The following is a 22,578-nucleotide window of genomic DNA, read 5'->3' as shown; positions in this document are numbered from 1 at the left end:
GTCAATAACTTACGTTCTTTTATCGATTTTAGGTTCTATCTTTGGTAAGACTGAATATTAGAGCACTGCTCTCTTGGACCAACTTAGCCAAACTCTGGACAGAATCTGCCTTGCCGAACTAAAGTTTAATCTTTTGTTTCTGTTTTATCAATGATCACTGCAAGAAAAAACCATTTTATTTCAATGTATGTGCTTTCAAAACAACTGGCATTGGAAGCATTTTCCTATACATCAGTGAGCCCAGGGACTAGATTTTTCTATGAAAATCTGCAAGGATTTTTCTATGAAAATTCAGTACGTAGAAAATCTATGCTTTGTTCAGACATTTTCAGAGTTCTTTCAATTAACTGCAAATGATTTCATTTTTATTTTAAGGGTTTGTTTATTTATTTGGTAGTCAGCGTTACACCAGAGAGAGGGAAAGACAGAGTTATTTTCCACCTGCCCGTTCATTCTCCAAATGGTTGTAATAACCATAAATGGGCCAGGCTGAAACCAAGAGCCAGAAGCTTCATCTGGGTCTCCAAATGGGTCTTAGGGGCCCATGCACTTGGGCCATCACCTATCTCTTTCCCAGCATATTAGGAGGTAGCTGGATTGGGCGTGAAGCATATGGGACACAAACTAGCACCCACTTACATGAAATGCTGGCGTCAGATGGTGGCTTTACCCATTAATCCACAACACTTGCTCCCTACATAAAATTCATTCTTAACACATTTTCCTGTTTACACTGGCAGTGCACAGGAAAGCTTTGATTTAGATTGTATTCTCAGTCACAGCAACAATATTCACTGTATTATGTGACCCAGTGGGAACCAAATGATGCCAACAGTACAGACTTATAAATGATAAAATGTGAACTCTGTTTGAATTGAGATTGGCTTATAGTGATCTCTATCCCATTCCTTGTGAAAATGGATCATAATTTTATCTCAGGGGAAGATGGCAAAAGATGCTGTCTCTGAGCAAGTTAATAACTGCATTCAGGTTCTTTCTGGAGACTCAGCCTGGCAGGACTGTGTTTGGTTAACTACACATTCCCTAATGGATTAAAACAGGTTTTAGGGGCCTGGCGCAGTGGCCTAGCGGCTCAAGTCCTCACCTTGAATGCAGCACTGGTTCTAATCCCAGCAGCTCCACTTCCCATCCAGCTCCCTGCTTGTGGCCTGGGAAAGCAGTCAAGGATGGCCCAAGGCCTTGGGACTCTGCACCCGCGTGGGAGACCTGGAGGAGGTTCCTGGTTGCAGGCTTCAGCTCGGCTCAGCACCGGCCGTTGGGGAGTGAATCATCGGATGGAAGATCTTCCTCTTTGTCTCTCCTCCTCTCTGTATATCTGACTTTGCAATAAAAATAAATAAATACTTTTTAAAGAAACAGGTGTCAGGAGGGAAAAATTGAATAAGAAGAACTTGTCAGAACCTGGCAAGCTATTCCTCTCCTTCCCTACGCCAATTGTCAGTCAGGGCACACTTGTGACTTACAGATGGATCTGCACATATCTACCCTTCCTGTCCCTTCTGGTCCCACAGAGGGTGTGGCTAAGATTGTGCAAGACCTGACAGCTTACACAAAGATGCTCTATGCCTTTCCTTAAGAAACGGCACTCAGTGACTCTCAAAACAGTGTCAATTCAAACCTTCCTGTGTTTAGAATAATTCTTCAATCCAGGATGTAGATTTCAGAAGGTGATATTGTGAGTGTGTGTATGGCATTGGAAAGCGTGTTTCTATAAGCTCGTCTACTTTGAATGTCTACTTTGCCTCCAGCGTCTACATCTTTCTCTTCTTTCTCTCAAGGAACTTTTCATAGTGGGACTCTGGTCACTCTGAGTTAGGTGGCAGGTTTTGCAAACTTCAAACTTCACTGGCTGGTGGTTCATGTATTGGAGGCGCGGTCCTCAGAGAGGCAGGACCTTGGAGAGAGGCATCTCACAGGGGGTCCTTAGATCACTGGGGGAAATCCCTCAGAAGGGGCTAAGTTACTTCTCGGGGATACTACGTTCTTTTGAAAGTGAGTTCTTGCAGAATGAACCTGACCCTGCGTCACTTTTGGGTTCTTTGACCTGAGAAGATCTGTCACCTGAGAAATACTGTCACTGTTGTGGCCCCATTTCTTGGGAACTCCCCGACCCAAGGCACAACGATGCTGAGGCCATATCCTCCAAGCCCCAGAGCTGTGAACTAAAGGAACCTCTTTCCTTTCAAACTTTGCCAAGCCCATGGTATTGTGCTACTAGTAGCAGAAAATGGATCAACACGAGGGGACTTTAAGAAATTCATAGAGAATTCACATTAAAAAAAAATTCCATATATCCCACAGCCTGACTTGCTGCACACAGGTCATAAATAGAAATATGACTGGGACTTCTATGATCTGAGCATTTTGTTGTTTTGCCACAAAAATCAAATGTACCAGGAAAGAGTTTAGATTTGAAGGACTTTACCTGAAGTAAAGTGCTGTTCTCCCTGTTTTCCCTGTCATCTTTTCTCCCTGTCGCTATACTGAAAAGGGCAAGAACCTGTTACTTCGCAGTCCCAGCACCCTCTAAATACCATTAGACAGTCAAATGGGAGGGGCAGGCATTTGGCTCAGTGGCTAAGACGTCACTTGGGACATTTGTGTCCCATCTTGGAGTGCTCTGTTCAAGTCCCTGGGTCCTCTCTCCAGCCCAGTTTCCTGCTGCTGCACACCCTTGGGAGGCAAGGCGTTGGGTTCATGCCACCTGTGTGAGAGACCCGGATTAAACTCTAGGTTCCTGGTTTCAACCTGGTCCAGCTCTGGCTATTGCTGGCATCTGGAGAGTGTATAAGCAGGTGGAATAACTCTCTCTGTCTCTGGTCTGACTTTCTGCCTTTCAAATAAATTAAGTAATTGAGTAAATGAATAAAGATTCCTACAGGAATAAGACCAAAGAGACCTTGACACTTAAGGGCTTCTGGAAGATATCCCTCCTCCCCAAAACTGTACCTTCTTTTCTTGGGTTCTTACGTGTTCTTTTTGTGACTATAGGGCCAAGGAAAGAGGGCCAAGAAAATGGCTTTGCCAAGGTTGCTCCGAGTCACTCAACTTGTTTATAGCCTATTCAAGTGGAATGTTTCCAGTTCACATGCCATCTGGGCCAGGTCTTTGAACTTCAAAGAGCTACGGGAAAACAGAATTAAAAGGTAAGTTTATTTTGGTGCAGCTTTTTTTTTTTTAAATCCTAGTGAATTTTTTTTTTTTTGAAAGTTCATGGGAAATGGCCTACTATGAAACATGCATGAATTTTGAAAATTTCATATCAAAATAAACTTGACTTTTTAAAAAAGATTTACTTTACTTTTTTTAATTGGAAAGACAGATATACAGAGAGAAGGAGATACAAAGATCTTCTGTCTGCTGGTTCACTGCCCACATAGCCGCAACAGCTGGAGCTGAGCCAATCCGAAGCCACTAGCCAGGAGCTTCTTCCATGTCTCCCACGTGGGTGCAGGGTCCCAAGGCTTTGGGCCATCCTCCACTGCTTTCCCAGGCCACAAGCAGGGAGCTGGATGGGAAGTGGGGTAGTCAAGACAGGAACCAGTGTCCGTATGGGATTCCGGTGGGTGTAAGGCAAGGACTTAGCAACTAAGCTATCACGCCAGGCCCTAAACTTGCCTTTAAAACAAAACAAAATGTATTTTCAGGGCAAAGATACAGGGAGTGAGAAGGCACCCCCGCCTTTCATTTACTCCCCCAAGTGGCTGCAGTAGCTAGGATGGGCCAGAGGAAGCTGTCGGCTGTCTCCTCCTCTCCCAGGCCTGCCCCTACTCCTGGTTCTCCACTGCCTGTCACAGTGAATGGCATTTTCCTTCTGCCTTTGAGTGCTTGATGAATGAGTGAATGAGGTGCCCAAAGGAAACTTGAGAATGTATGCATGTAATACAGAAGAGATACACAATTAACCTGTAATATTGACTTTGCATATCTTTTTTTCATGATCATGTAACTGATAAAAAGAAATGGTGATATTTTTATGATTGTTTTTCATTCTGTAAGGTTCACTATATTGAAAGAAGGCACATGCTTTGAGTTTTCCCAAACTGAATGAAAATGTGCCAGAACCAAAGCAGGTCTGGTTAGATGTGGGCATAGGAGGAGAATTGGCTCTTGGAGAATCAGCTTGCTGGTTTCTCTACATAAGAATAGTTTGGTTTTTTTTTTTTTTTTTTCTTTCTTTTTTTTAAGCTGCAATGCCAGTAAACATTGGGAAAAGATCAGTACTGAGGAAGCCAATCAGTAGACATGTCAGCCAGGAACTTGGAAGAAAACACCGGGCTTACCAAAGAAGCTGATGAGAATCAGGGGATTTGAGACTGCAAGACAGGGTCAGTGGGCCAAAGGATCTCACATCTGAATTGTCTGGAGCAGGCTATTTTATTGCTTTTAAAATGCAAATTAGAGGGCTTCTCAAAGGCCTTGGCTCAGCTCTGGGATGCCTGTCTGGTCCTGTCCCAACTGAAAGAAGCCTGCCTGGAGACGGCCGAGAATGTCTAACAGGTCTGAACACTGTCTGCCATCTTGTTGGGTATATCCATAATTTACCTCTCATGTATACTTTAGAAAGGATTTAAGATGACTTAAACATAAAAGCAGACATGCCAGAATCGACACCCTTTACGCAGAATAGCAGGCAGAAGCCCAAACCGAGAAAAGAACCCATGTATTTAAAACCCCTGACTGGAGTTGAGTGATAATCAGTGGGCTAGGAGTGGGACTTAGAACTTTGTAGCAGTTTCCGCAAAGCAGGAATGACATGGATTCATTGTTTTGATTTCTTAGGAAATGTTTTTACAGTCTCGTATAGCTTAGAGAGTACCTATTGACTGGGAGATGAAACTCCTCCTTGGCTCTGAGCTCTGGGGGAAATTTTCCATGAGAATATTTATGTAAGAGGCACTGAGCAGTACAATGCATTATTCAAACATGTAGCTTCTTTATTAATGCTTTATCTTTTTAAGTAGATGGTGTTCTGAAAACACAGGATTAAAGCATCTGACTCGTGGTTGTCCTTATAAAATGCTTTATTTCTGTGAGTTTTTGCTTTATGTTCCCATGGCTGTATTTGAAACATAAATTCATGATTATTGCTTTTTGTGTTATTATGGTATCCATGAACACAGTGTCCTTATTTATGCCTCTAAAGGCTTATATCAGTGCTTTTACTATAAAATTGACATCAGTTAAAATATCTGTAACCTTAAATTGTCATCATCAGTTTGCTTGGATTAGCTGTGTTTTGACTAATCATTATCAGAAATTGCTCATTTGGTTTCCATTTTTCCTCAGTGGTTTATAGATTTACAGATTCTGCTATCTTTACAGGTGCCTTGCTGTCATTCCTAACTACTGCACATTGCAGGTTTAATAACATTTTTTCTGGCATTTGAGCCATATATTTTCCAAATATGTTTTGCTAAACTGGGCATTGAACCTGTTAGCCTAAGATTAGTTTATAATGAAGCACTAAGCTTCCATTCTACTCCCCTTGGTTTATATTGAAGATGACAAATTGATGCTGAAAATTAGATGTCTTTTGTCATAACATCCATTTACCAAGCTTTTGAACTACCCCACCAATGAGTTTTTCAAACCTCTGGCTATTAATATTTAAATTCCTAATCAACATCTTTACTGGAGATCTCTCGCCCATCTTTGTTAACAAAATTATGCAGTGAATAATTTAATATATAAATAATCTTCATTTCATTTTGAAGTATATTTCCTTGGAATCCTATGTATATATTTTTCAACTTTATTATTGGTTGATCTTGGATAAAAAAGAATGGTTTGGCATCACAGGCAAAGCTGATGAGAAGTTGTATGATTTTTTTTCCTGAATTATCTGGCAGAAAGTTTCATGGAAATTTTGATAATTATATTTTATGTTCTGTAGACAATTTGCGGAAGTAACTCCGTGAGTGGGTATTTTTGGATCTATTCTTGGATCTCGAGGAATATCTGACGTCACACAAAAGTAGAATCAACAAGAATATTCAGAAATCCAAAGCAGCTGACGCTAACATGTGGGCCTTTGGAGGAAAGGCTTAGAGTTTTATAATGGAGTAAAGAAATATGACTAATAACAATGTGGCTGGGCATGAAGACTTTTCTTTATTTTTACATTTTTATTTTTATGTTTGATGATGTATACACAGTGCATTGGGGTGGGAAGTATCAAGGGTTAGGGAAAAATGGGTGTGATCGTTGTTTTCAAATTTCTCTTTCTTTTTCTTGTATCTGGGGAGAAGGAGGAGAGAAGGGGAGAAGGCCCACTCAGCCTCCCAGCAGCTCCAGTGCCCGGGGAGGGGGAGCAGCCAACCAATATCAACCCAGGGTCCCCAGTTTGGCACATGCTCCAAGGCTTCTGCCCAGCTGGATTGGGTAGTTCTGAAATGCTGTTGATCTTGTCAATCCAAGGATGAGGAATCCCTTTCAATTTCCTTTGGATGTCAGGGTCCACCTTAGAGTCTCCATTTTCCCAGATGTTTGCTGTCATCGTTTGTCTGGGGTAGTTATCCAATTTGTTCTGTCCTCCTTCCTCTGCCACGGCACCCAATGGGGTGCCACATCCTTCATGTTCATCTGGGCCAGCCATCCACTGCTTTGTCTTTTCCATTAAGGATGCCCAGCTCTGACATATACACTCCATGGTCAGACCATCAATCCTGGATGTGAGACCCCAGGCCCCCACATTCCTAATCTGTACCAGGTGTCCCTGGCCCCATCAGACCCCCTGACCAGTAGCTTACAGACCCAGCACCCACTGGCATGGGTGCCCAGACTGGCATGGCTTAGCATCCACCAGTGGGTGCTATAGCCTAGTCCGGTTCAGCCAGCCCCCAGTCCTGGCTCAAGTGTGAACTGGCTGCTGTTGAGGACCCACTCAGCCCCTCCTGTGCCCCATGCTAGTTCTCAGATCTGCCAATGGATGTTTTGAACTGGCCCAGCCTGGCCAGTACTACAACTAACCCACATGTATGCCAGTGTGTACTGTAACCTGGGCTGGTCTGGGCTACTCCTTGCTTTGGTTTTTGTGCTCACCTGCTGGGACTATGTTCTCACAAAGGTGTTCCCTAAGTTCTTCCATCAAGTCTCCTCCCAGTGGTAGATCTCGAACACACTGATGGGTCCTTGGCCCAGGTTGACTTGGTTCACCTCCTTTCCTGGCAGGAACAGTGGCCTTACCCAACTAGCTTACACCCATTCTGGTTCTTACTGTTGGGTGTTACGGCCCAGCCATACCTGGTCCATGCCCAGACACAGTTCTCACATGGTTCAGCAGGAGCTGAAATCTAACCCAGCCCATTCTACACCTACCCTGGCTCTCACGAGTATCAGTGGGTCCTGGAGTCTAGCCCAGTCTGTCGCTCCCAATACCCAGTCCACACCCATGCTGAGGGAGACCAGCCATGTTGATCCCCTATTCCAGCTCTCCCACTCACCAGTGGGAACCCCAATCCAGTTTGCACATCTCCTTTAACTTCCCAAACAGGCCTGTTTCCAGCCACAGATCTTGTGTATTCCAGCAGAAATTGCAATTACACAGGGATGGGCCCACATACCACCCCACAGATTCTGCCCCCAGCCTGATTCTCTCGTGTATTGGTTAGTGTCATGGACCAGCCTAACATTACTCATCCCCTGTTCTGACTCTGGCCCCCAGCCCTAGCTTTAGTGGTATTTAGCCCTAGCAGTGAGTGGTATTTGGTGATGGTCAATACTAAGTAGCCCGGCTCAGGTTTCCCATGTGTGCTGATGCATTGGTCTGACTCTTAAAGGTCTTCCTGTTCCACCCTCCAAACCTCTCAATCCCAGCCCCTTGCTTACCTGTAAGTACATTGACCTTGTCAATGGAACTAGTCTTTCCTCACCTGGACATGAACCCTCAGGCTCCTGCTCACTCCCACCTGCACCATCCCCCATACTTCCTGCAAGCCTACACCCCACGTCCCCAGAGCACGCCTCTGGCTGCCTGCATACAGGACTGTACAAGGAGGACCCAGGCTGGGCTGGCCCATGTCCCGCCAGGTTCCCCGCCGCTGGGGGATAAGCTGCCCGGAGAACATTTTTTTTTTTTTTTAGATAAAGTAAGTCGTTTCGTGTTAGAATAGTTTCTCAGGTGTTGATGGACTTTTCATTCTTAAGAACACACACAGAGAACAGCAGAGAATAGACCTAGATGGCCAAAAAAAAAAAAGAAACAAAAAACCCTTAGGGCTTTGCTACTCAAATCAACGACATCAGTGTCAATTGGGAGCTGGTCAGAACTGTTCTGACACCACCGGAGGAGTGTCTGTCGGAGCTGACATTTTAATAAGAGAGCTAAGTTATTTGCATACGACGAGAAACAGGCTAATTTGGAGCACTGTTCCGACAGTTGACTGTGTGTTGGAATAGAATGGGGAGACATCAGAGCTTTGAAAAATACCGATGTCTACTTTAGAGCATCTGCTTGAGTAGGTCTGAAGTGCGGTCCTCATACAGGATTTTAAAAAGATGTATTTATTTATTTACAAGGGTTACGGAGATTGAAGGAGAGACAGACATACAGAGAAAGAAAGATCTTCTGTTTGCTGGTTCACTCCCAAGATGGTTGCATCAGCTGGAGCTGAGTCAGGCTGGTGCCAGTAACCTAGATTTCCAGCCCAGTCTCCCAGGTGAGTGCAGGGGCCCAAGCACTTGAACCAACCTCTGCTGCTTTCCCAGATCTGTGAGCAGGGAGCTGGATCAAAAGAGAAGTCACTGGGACCCAAACCAGTCCCCATATGAGATGTCCGCGATACAGCTTGTAACTTTACAAGCTATGCCACAGCACTGACCCTTGTCCATTCCTCTGTTGAAGGATATTTACATTGTCCCACTTTTTGCCTATTATGAATAATGCTGGTTTGTTAATAAGTATCTGTTTAACACTGCTTTCAGTTCTTTGGGGCATGTGCCCGGGAGTAGAGCTGCTTTAGACATTATTGCAATCCTGTTATTAGGGTTTGTATTTTAAGGTTCCAAAAAGTAGGCAAGGAGGTAGCTAGTTAAAACAGAAAAAAGCCGAATTTGACCTGGAGGAATGGGAGATTAGCCTTCCCAGCCACATGGAGGCCGCTCAGAGGACCCAGCATGAGTTAGGTTCAATGTGTGACACCACCGCCAGATGGTGGGCAAGTCCTGGGCTTGTCTAATCTGAGAGATTTCTCCTTCCACAGTAATTACACTGGGGGTGGGGGGAAGGAATCTCGGGCAGCTTTGGGCAGTCATGGCACCCTGACTCCACCTTCCACTATCATCTTGGTGGGAGGAGCTCAGGTGAGTTTGGCCTGGATGTACTGGTGCTCGACCCTCCCAGCCATGTGGTGGCTGCTGGAGGGTGAAGCTTGAGGGTTTTGCCCAGCAATGCACTCTGGGATCTTGGGGATGTGGACTTAAAGGGAGTCTGAGAGATGAAGAACCAGGTTATGTGGCTATAGTGATATATTTCTGCCACAATTGCCCCAAGCTGGTTACGGAAGGGGACTAGGAGGAAAGCATGAAGAGCAGTGCTGCCCACTCCTCCCTGAGGAGTTGTGGTTAGAAACCCCTAAAAGCTTGGCTACCAACAGAATGGATTGTTCCCTTTATCCCAGGCCTTTGTCTCACTTTCCTGGTGCCAGGGCTCTGAACTTGCATGAGGGCTAAAGTTGCATTTAAGTTTTGTCAAGATTGGAGCTGCCACACCTGTTTGGGTTCCAGCAGCCCAGGGTGTAGCTCAGGATGCTTGTTTTGGGTTTTTGATCACAGAGACTTCACTGAATTACCCCAAGGAAGGAGGTGGGTCCTTTAAGACTACTGAGAGAGTTCCCAGTATGCAGGTGTGCTGGAAATTCACATAGAGTATGTGGAGAGGAGAATGGAAGAAGCCCAACTAAAGACAGACCTTTTCAGGTGTCTTATAGGGACCCCACGTAGCCTTGCAGAAGTCCTATGAAGAAAGCCATTTCATTGCTCCCTTTTACAGGTGTGTTAAAGGATTAGTGAACCTCAACAACTGGTTCAAGGTAATAGCTTGTAAATAGTGTTAGACTCCATAACTACATATTGTCATCAGAGGATATCAATAGTTCATGTAGAGTGAAGATCTGAAGCCACTTTCCCATTCTCCTTCGTTAATATTTATTGTTGTTAATGTTATTTGAATGGCTGAGTTGAGACAGAGGGAGAGAGAATCATCCATTTGCTGGTTCACTCCCTAAATGCCCACAAACAGCTAGGATTCCAGAACTCAATCCAGGCTTCCCATTTGGGCAGCATGCACCCAAATACTTGAGCCATCACCTGCCACTTCCTAGATGTTATAAACAGGCGCCTAGAATTAAAAGTATAGCCAGCACTTGAACCCAGGCAGGTGTCCCAAGCAGCATCCTGCCTGCTGTGCCTTTGTCAGTACTTGTTGCTTTTCTGCTTGATTCTTGGCTTGGGTCAGCAGCAGTAGCAAGAAGTCCAGGCTGTGAAACCAGTCATCCAACTATTTCCCTGCAGAGAAGCAGATAGAAGATGGTACCTGATTCAGAATACATAGTTCGTCTGGCACAGAGAAAGCCCAGGAAACAAATCCTAAAGAATTGTAATTTTGTAGAATCTTGGACCTGGCCATGGAGATTCGGAATACTAATATTCAGACAGTTGAAAAATTTAATTTTATTTTTAATATTGTGCACATAGTTGAGAGGGATGCAGGCACATGTGGGTCTCCCACTAAGGTGGAGAGGGTTGAGGTGTGGAGAAAGGTGGGTGGGACACATGTTTCAATTCTTTTTTTTCTCCTGTATCAAATTATATCAGCACCCAGGGATGGGGGCAGTCATTTGATGACGCATTCAAGACCCTGAAGTGGGGAAGAGTATTCCGAGGGTGTTACTTGAATGGTCTTAAGCGTTCTGAAATGTCATGAGTGTCGTTGCACCAGGATTGAAAAAATTTTTTCAAGGTCTATGGGCTGGCCACATCCACCGTAGTGAATCCACCCATTTAGGAACATGTTGCAAAGCTTGGCCAGGAGAGTGGTCCAGCCGGCTCTACTCTCCATCCTCTGGCCAAGGCACATGGCACAGGCATCAGAAATGGAGAAGGCCCAGTCTTGATACCTGCATTCCAAGGTCAGATCACACATATTGTGATTTTCAATGTGGCTGGGGTTTGAGTTCAGCAGTCAAGCTGGAGAGTCCCCCAGAGAACCCTCACCTGGAGTGACCTTGGTCTTGGCTCTTGTCTGTATCAGCCAGTGCAGTGCCCTGTGTGGTCTGTCACCTGCACAGTCAATGACATACTGGTGGATGCAGCTGCCTAGTTAGTTCAGCCCCTTGCTCCATCTCTCATGTGAACTGGTGGGTACTAAGCCTCGTCTAGCCCAGTTTGCCACAGGCCCAATCCTCACACACACCAACAGATGACACAGCTGGCAAGTGCTACAGCCTAGCTCAGCCTAGCTCAACCTTGCCCACATTCATTCTGACTCTTCTTAGTGCTAACAGGTACTGGAGTCTGGCCCAATTTGGCATGCCCCCCAAACCCAGCCCACTTGCACGCTGATGGATGCTGCAGTCTTGCCCAAATTGGTCTACTGTCAGCCCCAGCTCTCGCACTCACCAGTGAGAGCTGAAGTTTCAGAGTTCCCCTAAAAGGCCAGTTCAGAGCCCTGGATCTTGCATGTGCTGGTGCCTGCTTCAAACTAGCCCGGAATGGCCCACCTGCAGTCTCAGCTATTGTAGCTTAGCCCATCGGGTGCTGCCCACACCTTGTGTTATATGCCAGTGTAGCCACTGTGGCCTTGCCTGGCCTAGCCTGCCCCCAGCCCCGGCTGTGGTGCTCCCTAGCAAGAGCTGCAGCCATGCAGGTAAGTTTCCTGAGCCACACCCAGACCTAAGTTCCATACGTGCCAGCAGGTGCTGCAGCTCTGCTTTGCATGGACTGCCTTCAGTCTTGATTTTTGCATGTGTCAGAGGGTGCTGCAGCCTGACCCTGCCTGACCTCTTCCCAGTCCCAGCTCCTGCAAGTGTCAGGTGATTTCCGTGGTCCAGCATTTATCAGCCATTACCACTGCCAGCTCTTTGTGCAAACTGGTAGATAGTGCAGTCACACAAAAGCAAGCCCACAAGCCCCTTACAGAATTTGCGCCCAGATTCAGTTCTCTAGTGTTGTGGTGGGTGCTGCAACCGAGTTTAATGTGGCTCTTTTATGACAGTCATGGGTGGGTTCCTTGGCCTGGCCTAACCAGGCATAACCTCCAGCCTCAGCTTTTGTGTGTGCCAACATGCAGGAGACAATGCTATTTAGCCCAGCCATGTCTCCCATGTGGGCAGGTGCCTTGGACTAACCCAGACATATCTTCAGTTTTTGTTGTTGTTGTTGTTTGTTTGTTTTTACCTCCAAAGCACTGGTCTAAACTCCCTGGCTTATTTTGCAAATGCAGTGATCTGGCCCATGAAAGACCCCAGAAGTCATTCTTCCCCTATCAAACATGTCCTCAGCTGCTCCCACTTCAATACATCCCCAGGCCTCCTGCCCTTGGGGAATCTGCAATGTTCCCATCTGGCAGCTGGAGTGGTGTGTCCCAACTGGGAATTCCCTCACTTCCCAACTTACCTAAAAACAAAACATAGAAAACATGCTGACACACTGGTATTGTTAACACAAATTTGGCATTAACCAGGCTCAGAATTCTTGCCAAACGTTGGCTGCTTTTTTCCCAGCAGTGTAACACTTGTCTTGGTACAAGGCAACATAGGCAGTTGCCTACACCTGGGGAGTGCAGTATTTTAAAATGTCAATAAGTGGAAAACCTAAAAACAAAAAGCAAAAAAACCAACCCAGCTCACTTTTAGTATCAGCTTATCAGATTAAATATAAACCAAGGGGAGCTGGTGTTGTGACACAGTCAGTTAAGCTGCTGACACCATGTCAGAGCGCTGGTCAAGTCCTAGCTGTTTGACTTCCAATCCAGCTCATTACTAATGGGCCGCTACCACCCAGGTGGCCTAAACCAGCCGTTGGCCACAGTGTCACTTGGGGTAGAGAAACAACAGATGTAAGATTTTTTTTCTCTCTCGCTCTCTGACTCTCCTGTTTAAATAAATAAGTACTTATTTTTTTTTTCTAAGCCAAGGAGAATAGGAGTGGAATTCCAGGGCTTCATTGTTTCTATTTCTTTTAAGACTTATTTTTTATTCATTTAAAATGTGAGGAGAGAGAGAGAGGGAGACTTTCCATCTGCTGGTTCACTCTCCAAATGGCTGCAATATCCGGAGCTGAGCTGATCCAAAGCCAGGAGCCAGGAGCTTTTTCCAGGTTTCCTACATGGGTGCAGGACCCCAAAGCTCTGGGCCATCCTCTGTTGCTTTCCCAGGCCACAAGCAGGGACCTTGTATGGAAAGTGGAGCAGCTGGGACATGGATCGACACCCATATGTGATCCGGGTGCTTACACAGGGAGGATTAGCCAATTGAGCCATTGCACTGCGCCCTGTCCAGTGGTTTCTTAATTGTGAAATAATTACCACATCATCTTGTTCAGAGTGACATTTGGCACGCAAATAGCTGTAACTGTCTTTCTCTGATGTTTGGTAAGTTTATTTTAGATTGAGGCTTGTATGAAGTTTTGTGGATTGCAAGGTGGGGAAAAGAGAAAGATTGGGAATGGCACCCACATGGGATTCTGGAGTCGCAGTGAGCAGCTTAACTTGCTCTGCCACAATGCTAGTCCCTAGAACTTCATTCTAAATGAGCTTTACCTGTTGCTGATTCCCATGTGTTCAAAAAGTTCATTGAAAAGGTGTACTATGAAAAAAAAAATACCTAGGCATGGATTAAAAAAATTTTTTTTTTCACCAGGATAAACATCTTTATTTTACTTTTCCATGAGCTTTTCGAAGTACCCTCTTTCAGGGCTGGTGTCCAGTGTAACTGGTTTAGCCTCTTTGGGAAGTATATGAGTGATTCAAATGTCATGAAGTGTGCATACACCTCCATGTTCACCTCCATGTAGTGAGTGGTACAGTGTACCAGTATAGATCTAAAAACATTGAAGACAGACAGAAATAAATCAAGTCCTGGAACAAAGATTTTATAATAAGCACTATATGCCAACACTCTATAACTAATCCATCACTTGCTCTTGTAAATAAACGTAGTAAGAGAGAGCTTGACCAAGAGACTTAGGGAAGATCCTTGAGTTGCCTGGACTGATTCTTTTGCGACCTATGAATTTCATGTCCATCTAATGCCAGACCTTAATTTTCCCACAGATGACATGGAGGTGGTCCATGTGACATGCGTCCTTTCCCACGCTGTCCTGCTGAACTTTGCCATGCTTCTCTAGGAAGGCACCTGTTTGGAATGTTGGAATAAGCAGGAGCAAATGCAGAACCAGAACTGATTGCGTAGATTTTTGATGGATAAGGCAGGAGGGAGGGAGGGGTGTGTGGGCTGGAAACTTTGGTTGTGAGGCAAAGGATAAAAGATGATTCATTTCGCATGTAATGTAATTTGGAGAGTAGAAATCATAGAATAGAAACTGTTTTTATTTCTGGGAAATTAAACAGAAGAGATAAAAGCCAAGTAAGAAGCAGCAAGCAGGACCACAACAAAGCCAGGCCCCGTTACCCACCAAAGCTGACGTCATCTTTTTAAAAGTTTTTGAATCATCATTCCTCAGAAAAAAAATCGTTTTAATTTAGTTTCAAGTTGCCTTAGAATTGCACCAGTTTTTTTTTCCTTTTAAAAAATATTTATTTATTTTTATTTTTCATGATACAGTTCTATAGGCTCTGAGATTTCCCCTTCCATCTTTCCCGTTTACCAACCCCCCCAACAGCTTTTCCCCATATTATTACAAAAGTGTAGCCCGTTAGCAACGGTCACAACTCCATCATTCTGCTATTTAAATGTATCATGACACTGCAGGCATAGACAACGATAGAAAGTCCAGCATCCCATTGTCAAGATAGATTTAACAGTTTCATTGGGAGTCCACCTTTTACTCAGGAGTGGCGATGCATGCGGCATTATATTGTCTCTTCTCGGTATGTTGGTTTCCCTTGCACAGTTCCTCTAGATGAATTTACCTGCATATCTAATTATCCTTATTTTGAACCCAGTTGCCTTGTACCAGAGGGAGCATATGATATTTGTCCTTTTGGGATTGGCTTATTTTGCTGAGCATAATGTTGTCTAGTTGGGGCCATTTTGTTGCAAATGGTAGACTTTTGTTCTTTTTAATGGCTGATTAGTATTCCATAGTGATGTGCCACAGTTTCTTTATGCATTCTTTTTTGATGAGCATCTGGGTTGTCTTCATGTCTTTGCTAAAAATTGCACAAGTTTTTAATATTATTAATATTGACTTTAATTTTCAGTTTTTAATATTTATACTAAGTATATGTAATTTATCTATGGGGAATCTCCAAAAAGTTCATGGAAAATGCCTATTATATGTTTCAAAAATGTTTGTACCAAAATAGCTAGCTTTTAACTGCATTCCCATGAACTTTTTACAGTGCTCTATTTTACTCTTCCAACATTTGAGAATTTTTTAACAAGTATTGACTGATTTTTTTGTACAGGAAGCAGTAGATAGAAGACCATTTTTTTTTCTTTCTCTAAAATATGCCTTCCAAATACAAACAAATAAGTCTTTAAAAACTAGACGTGTCTATTTCTAATTATCAATTCTGTTTTTTTACTTGTTTATTTATCGTCCATCCGCTGATTCACTTCTCAAGGGCCCCTGACAGCCAAGGCTGGGCGAAACAAAAATCAGGAGCCAGAAATTCCACCTGGGTTTTCCACATGAGTGGCAGGGACCCAACTCCCCGAAGCTGCCAGCCTGCCTCCCAAGGAGTGCATGAAGCAGGCATGCTCCATTCCTTTGACTTCAGACAAACCAAACGTAACGGATGTATCACTCCCACTTGAAATGTAAACACCCTTTGAAGAAGTCACCCTGTAAACTTTATGAAGGTTTAAACAGCATTCTGAACATTACACTTTAGTTTGCATGTGTTGTCACCTTCTGTTTGCTATGAAGAGGGAGGAAGAATGGGGATGCCATTGGGCTGAAGGAGAGGGCTAGTCAGGAGTTAACGATGGGAACCTAGGGAAATCTGGCCTCCTCTGTCCTCCTTAGCCTGGCCTTTCTTGCTTCCCAGTAAGTTTTTAAAGCTGCTTTTCTAGATTTGGGGTCTGTGACAAAGGCCTAAAGATAATTGCTGATGTGGCTGATGTTGCGGCAGGTCGCAGTAAGCCTCCATCTGCCCTCCTTATGGGCCCTAGTTGGACACCTGGCTGTTCCACTTTGGATCCAACTCCTTGCTAGTGTGCCTAGGGAAATAGCAGAGGATGACCTAAGTCCTTGGGCTTCTGCATCCTGCTAGGAGACCCAGAAGTTTCTGGCTCCTGATTTGGGTGTGATCTGGCCTCCTACTGTGCTCATTTGGGGAGTGAATTTCTTTCTCTGAGTCTCTCCTCTCTTTGTAACTGGCTTTAACAAATAAATTCAACAAATCTTTACAAGTTAAAAAAAAAAAGAAAACGAATTTTGAAAGGTAATGACAGAGTCATTGATGAGTAATTCTAGATAAACAGAAATGTTAAGTAAAGACTCTAATGATGGAAATTAAAGATCTAGAAAGTTGACAGTGTGGGTAACTTGGGAGACAGAAAAGACTTATTTTTAAAACTTGGTTTATTTTTACTTGAAAGAATCACAGAGAGCAGGGGAACAGAGAGGTCTTCCATCTGCTGGGTCACCCCCCAAATAGTTGTGATGGCCAAAGCCAGGAACCAGGAGCTTCCTCTGGATCTCCCGTGTGGCTCCCGTGTGGTCCCAAGGACTTGAGCCATCCTCTGCTGCTGCCCTAAGCCATAAACAGAAAGCTGGATTGGAAGTGGAGCCGTCAAGACTTCAACCAGTGTCTGTAAGGGATGCTGTTACCACAGGCCTGCTAAGCCAGTCTGCCAGCCCCAGGAAAGTCGTTGAGGTAGCTCTTACATCTTGTCAGTGAGAGTTCAGTTTGTCTGCTGGTAAGGTGTACGCAGGGTGATGCTATGACTTATTGTTGGAAATTACGGAGAGTGATGAAGTGGCTCAGCTTGTCCAGGACTGCTCTTAACACTGGAAGTTCCAACCCTCATAAGCTCTTCTTAATTTTCACATTACTAAGGCTGCTAACGTTCACTCTTTTGGTGGGGGGTGAGGGGAAAGATAATCTTTTACATTTGTAAATAACAAGCCCAGCTTGTAAGGATGTCAGCTCTGTTCTCGTAGTAAGATAAGGCAATCTTATCATCGAGAGATGACCAGAAAAAGAACAACAGTTACATAATCAAACTTCCGTTGCTTAAACCACTAAGAAGACATTGAAAAATTTAGCTTACCTTGTGATAATAGATGTATTTTATCTGCACACACACACACACACAGGTTTTTACTTTTTCTGGCTTACCTGGCTTTTGACTATGAATTACTTTGCATGTGAACACAATAGTCGGTTTATCATTCCAGAATTGCTAGTTATGTGGACAGCTGTTGCCATGGTTTACTGAAAGCACTGGAGCTTATTATTTATTTTAAAAATACATTTTATGAAAGATCTTTTCATGTACCTGCACTTTGTATAAACTCTTGCGTGTGAATCTCATTTATGGAGATGAGAGAGATTTTGATGTCGTTGGGTGGTTGCTCGCCTTCTAACGCTTAACATGTTGCATTTATTTAATTAAAAAAATAGAGAGTAAAATCATTCATGAATCACAAATCTAGAATTAGGTCCCCTTAACATCACACGTTTGAGGAAAATTTAAAACACATTACTAAGTAACTCTTGGGTCAAGAAGAAAAACAGGGCCCAGCGCAGTGGCCTAGCAGTTAAATTCCTCACCTTGATTACGCTGGGATCCGATATGGGCACCGGTTCTAATCCCGGTAGCTGCGCTTCCCATCCAGCTCCTGCTTGTGACCTGGGAAGGCAGTGGAGAACAGCCCAAAGCCTTGGGAACCTGCACCCGCATGGGACACCTGGAGGAAGTTCTTGGTTCCAGGCTTCAGATTGCCACAGCACTGGCTGTTGTGGCGGTCACTTGGGGAGTGAATCACCGGACGGAAGATCCTCTCTGTCTCTCCTTCTCTCTGTATATCTGATTTTGCAATAAAAATAAATAAATTTAAAAAAAGAAGAAGAAAAACAAACAAGAAACTGAGTGTCAAGATGAAGGGACAAAGAAGCATTCACTTGGTACAATCTGTTGGCTATAATTAAAATGCTCCTTACAGGGAAATCCGGAGTATTTATTCGAGAAGATTAGAGACATTGGAAATAAGTTAACCAGCATTTCCAATGAAAACTGAACCCTTCAGTTCAACAACCAAAGCCAGTGAAATGAAGTGAAGGAAAAATGCAGTGGGAAAAAATAATGCCATTGACAAAGGCCGAAGAGCAACTGAAGTTGAAGCAATACATAAGGATCTTAGCTGCCCAGATGTTGGGTCAGCTGTTTCCCCCGCAGTATAGGGAGCATGGGTCATGGATGTTGAAGCAGAGACAGAGGAGAAAGAAATAGACATTTGACACACCTCCGAAAGAAGGACTACAGAGGGGTGAGCACCCGTTGTCAGGCGTCCTAGGCAGGTCAGATTAATGTTCTGGTTAAATGACGTATCTCTTCCTTATTTGCAGATGAGAATGTTAAAAATACCTGGCTTAGGAATTTGCCCATGATCACCATGCGGTAATTAGTGGAACTGAACCTGAACTTGAGAAAGGCGATTGGAGTTTCACTTGACCACTTATTTTCCATGTTCCTGGATAATTGGCTGATTTGAAATTGCTCTGCTGCTATTTCAGGACTCTTGGGCTCAGGTAAAAGCCTCATGTTGGGATGGAGTTTGCTTTACAATGCCGTTTGCTCATTCAAGCACTGGGAGGCTCAAACTGCTTATTGAGTGATGTCAGGCTTGTATTAGTCCAATGGCCAAATCAAGTCTCAGGGGAGAGATTTTTAAAAAGTTTGTAAGAAAGTGGAGTTTCAGGATAAGTTTATTTTGGGTACAAAACAAAACTTGAAACTCATGAGTTTTTTTTTTCGTAAATCACAGGTCCCACACATTGTAATATACCCTCACAGATAATCATGCCAAACTTGCAGAAGGCAGGGGAATAACTCTTTAGAAGTTCATTTGGGTGAAGAATTGCAAATATTGTTTTCATTTACTATGGAGCCAATGTACAAAAAGATTAACTCAAATAATTCAGAAGAAATACCCACCGACTTGTGAAATAAGTAGCATTCTATCCGTCTGTAAAAAAAAAAATCCTGTTTTTCCAGGTTCACCAGTGAAAATTTAATACATTAGTTCAGTTACCATAAAGTTTTTTTTAAAGATTTATTTATTTTTGTTACAAAGTCAGATATACAGAGAGGAGGGGAGACAGAAAGGAAGATCTTCCGTCCAATGATTCACTCCCCAAGTGAGCGCAACGGCCGGTGCTGTGCTGAACCGAAGCCAGGAACCAGGAACCTCTTCTGGGTCTCCCACGCGGGTGAAGGCTTTGGGCCGTCCTCGATGACTTTCCCAGGCTACAAGCAGGGAGCTGGAAGGGAAGTGGAGCTGCCGGGATTAGAACTGGTGCCCATATGGGATCCCAGGGCATTCAAGGTGAGGACTTAAACTGCTAGGCCACGCCGCCGGGCCCTGTTTTATTTTAAAGGATATTTTATTGATAGCTACTGAGGCTTTACTATTATCCATCCAATTAGGATAGAATTATAGGTAAATTTATGATATAAGTTTATATGGACGTATTTTTATGAATTTGCAACGAGGGAGCACAGTGTGCCCTATTAAGGAAATCACTGGGTAGGAACTGTTGTCTTGTAAGAAAAAAAATGACTCGAGAAGAAGTTCCTTGTGGTTTTAAAGTTTATTTTGTGTCTCTCAAAAATGGCTTCTTTAAAAAAAAATAGAGAAGTTGACTTAAAGCAAAATTTTAAACAAGAAATTTCTGTTTTTCGTTTTTTAAAATGAAAACACTTCCCTAGAATATTTAAAATTTCTCTGTTCTGGTTAAAAAGCAAAATCAAGGAACAAAGAAAGTTTAAGTTTGTTTGCATTGGAAGAATGAGGGTAAATCCTCAAAAGAACAGCTGATAGGTTAGGGACCAAAGTGAGTAATGGGTACAAAGCAAGCCACTTGAGGAGTTTGAGTTTTAAATTAGTAGAAAGCTTTGTCCAAAATTTTTAAGAATCAGGTTAAATTTTGGATAGGCGTAAGACACCAGGGGATTGGTATCAGACAAAAAAGCGGTGACCAACAATTTTTCTTAACCAATGAATGAAAGCAAAGTTTTTCTCAATGTTACTACTTGATACTTCAGATTTCAAGCAAATGAGGTAAAATCTCTACACTCACAAAAGCTCTTTTTTTTTTATCTTTGGAAATAGAAAAGGTAGGGGAGTTTTACAATATATCCGTTCATTCTTCCCATCAAGTTGAAGTCAGCGGATTTAATTGTTTGACAAATGCATACAATAATTATGATTTTCCAAAGGCCATAAGCTACGAGTTCAATGTTTTGATACCATCTTAACAGAGTTTAGATCATAAGCTTCAGCTTTTCAAGAACATAACATGTTTCCTGTTGAGATGGTGGACAGTCCTCCTCTGGACATTGGTGACAATGTAGGAATCGGAGTGAACCCACAGAGGAAAGCGCTCTGCCTCTTCCCTTCTGCGTGTAGCTCTGCCCTTCAGATAAGTAATGAAATATTTTTTAATCCCTATTTTTAGTTTTTTTTTTTTTTTTAAAAAGACTTAGCTTGTTTATTTGAAATGCAGAGACCAACCGGGGTTTTCTACAGGGGTGCAGGGACTGAGAACTTAGGCCATCTTCCATGCTTTCCCAGGTGTGCTAGCAGGAAGCTGGATTGAAAGTGAAGTAGCTGGCCCTGACATAGGTTCCTTGTATGGGATACTGGCTTTGGCAGGCAACTGCTTAACCCATTAAACCACAATACCAGCCCAGAATTTTAAGTTTTCTTTTTTTTTTTAACAGAACAATGCATGCACAATAAACCATGAAAATGAAAACCAGAATCTATCCTTCTGTCACTTTCTCACACTCATCAATGCATGATAAATTAGCTGTGGCATTTTGCTAGGCTGTACTGTATTACGATGAGTGACTAAGGAATTGTAATAAAAAGGCCAAAAACAGAGTGACACAAAGAATTAAAATACCGTAATATGTGAAGTTCCTAAAAGCACTATGTGATAAAGTCAGAAATGGAGAGTTCAAGGGCAGCGGGGGCTCTTCCCTGGGAGGACTTGAGTTCCTGCCTTCTCGTATCCATTCCAGCTCCTAAATTCATCTTCTTTTACCTATTTGCAGGTTATTTGAAGTTTGGACAGTTTGAAAGGACTCACAGTTTTGTCCAGGTTCAAGTTCCCAGGAAGGAGATAGTGTGAGGAAGACTTTTATGGTCTGGTCATGTTACCTCTGCTTAATATTCTCTTGACAAAAATTGCATCACGTGTAAATACCTACTGCATGAAGGTATAAAGTCTTTAGCTCGAAGGCCACATGTCTATACTCAGTTATGAAAGAAGAGGTGATTTGAATAGACAAAAAGTGATTCCTACGTCTTTATTTTTTCTTAACATTTGTTTATAACATGTAAGTATCTCAAAAATAGAATTTTTCAATCAATTAAAGTACCTGTACCTGTATGGTTTTTTTATGTGTATTATCATTTAATTAACCAATTTCCCTTTAAGATTTATTTACCTCTATTGGAAAGGCAGAGTTACATAGAAGGAGACAGAGAAAAACATCTCCCATCAGCCTGAAATATAATTTCATCCTGTTGAAGTGATTAGTAGTGTTATTTTTCTTAAACTGTGAAGTTTTTCTTACATTAAAACACTGAAAATTAACTATCAGCAAAATGTATTGTGAGCATTTTGTGTATGTGTTTTGTATTTGTGACTTTATGAAGATTAACTTTTAATCTGACATTGTATTTTATTTCCTTTCAAGTAGGGATAGTAACAGGTCTGTCTGTTTGGGGATTAGCTGTCTTTTTAGTCAGAAATGAAATTTTTCTTGAGATAGGAATTGTGATAAAGAGGGAAAATGCCTTGCCCATTTCACTGTATTATAGACATGCATCTCTCTCTTTTATTTAAAGGATTCATTTATTTATTTGAAAGTTAAGGTTACAAAGAAAGAAAGAAGGAGAGAGTGAATTCTTTGACCTGCTGGTTCACTCTCCATATGGCCGAAACAGCTGGGGCTTTGCCAATCCTAAATCAGGAGCCCAGAGCGACTTCTTGGTCTCCCATGTGGTAACACTCCCACGAATGTCTTCTGGGTCTTCTGTTGCTTTCCCAAGAATGTCATCAGGGAGCTGGATTGGAATTGGAGCACCCAGGACTTGAACTGGCACCCATAGGGGATGCTGGTGCTGTAGGCAGCAGACTTAATGTATGTATTTCTTAACAGTCAGATGTGTTCTGGGAAATCCATCAGGAAG

General features: G+C 43.1%; 1 long non-coding RNA gene across 1 annotated transcript in view; it reads left to right on the top strand.

The window, feature by feature from the left end:
- LOC131478372 (uncharacterized) overlaps positions 1–22,365 on the top strand; it is an 89,915-nt gene extending 67,550 nt beyond the window's left edge. Inside the window, exons 3-4 of the long non-coding RNA XR_009244436.1 lie at positions 3,013–3,167; positions 22,234–22,365. This is a non-coding gene — a long non-coding RNA (uncharacterized LOC131478372). The remainder of the gene's footprint in view (positions 1–3,012; positions 3,168–22,233) is intronic.
- Positions 22,366–22,578: the final 213 nt, after the last annotated feature.

This window comes from Ochotona princeps, chromosome 31 (assembly GCF_030435755.1).
Source record: "Ochotona princeps isolate mOchPri1 chromosome 31, mOchPri1.hap1, whole genome shotgun sequence".
Lineage (NCBI taxonomy): Eukaryota > Metazoa > Chordata > Mammalia > Lagomorpha > Ochotonidae > Ochotona > Ochotona princeps.
Note: the sequence above shows the minus strand (reverse complement) of the source record. Positions and strands in the feature narration are given on the sequence as shown.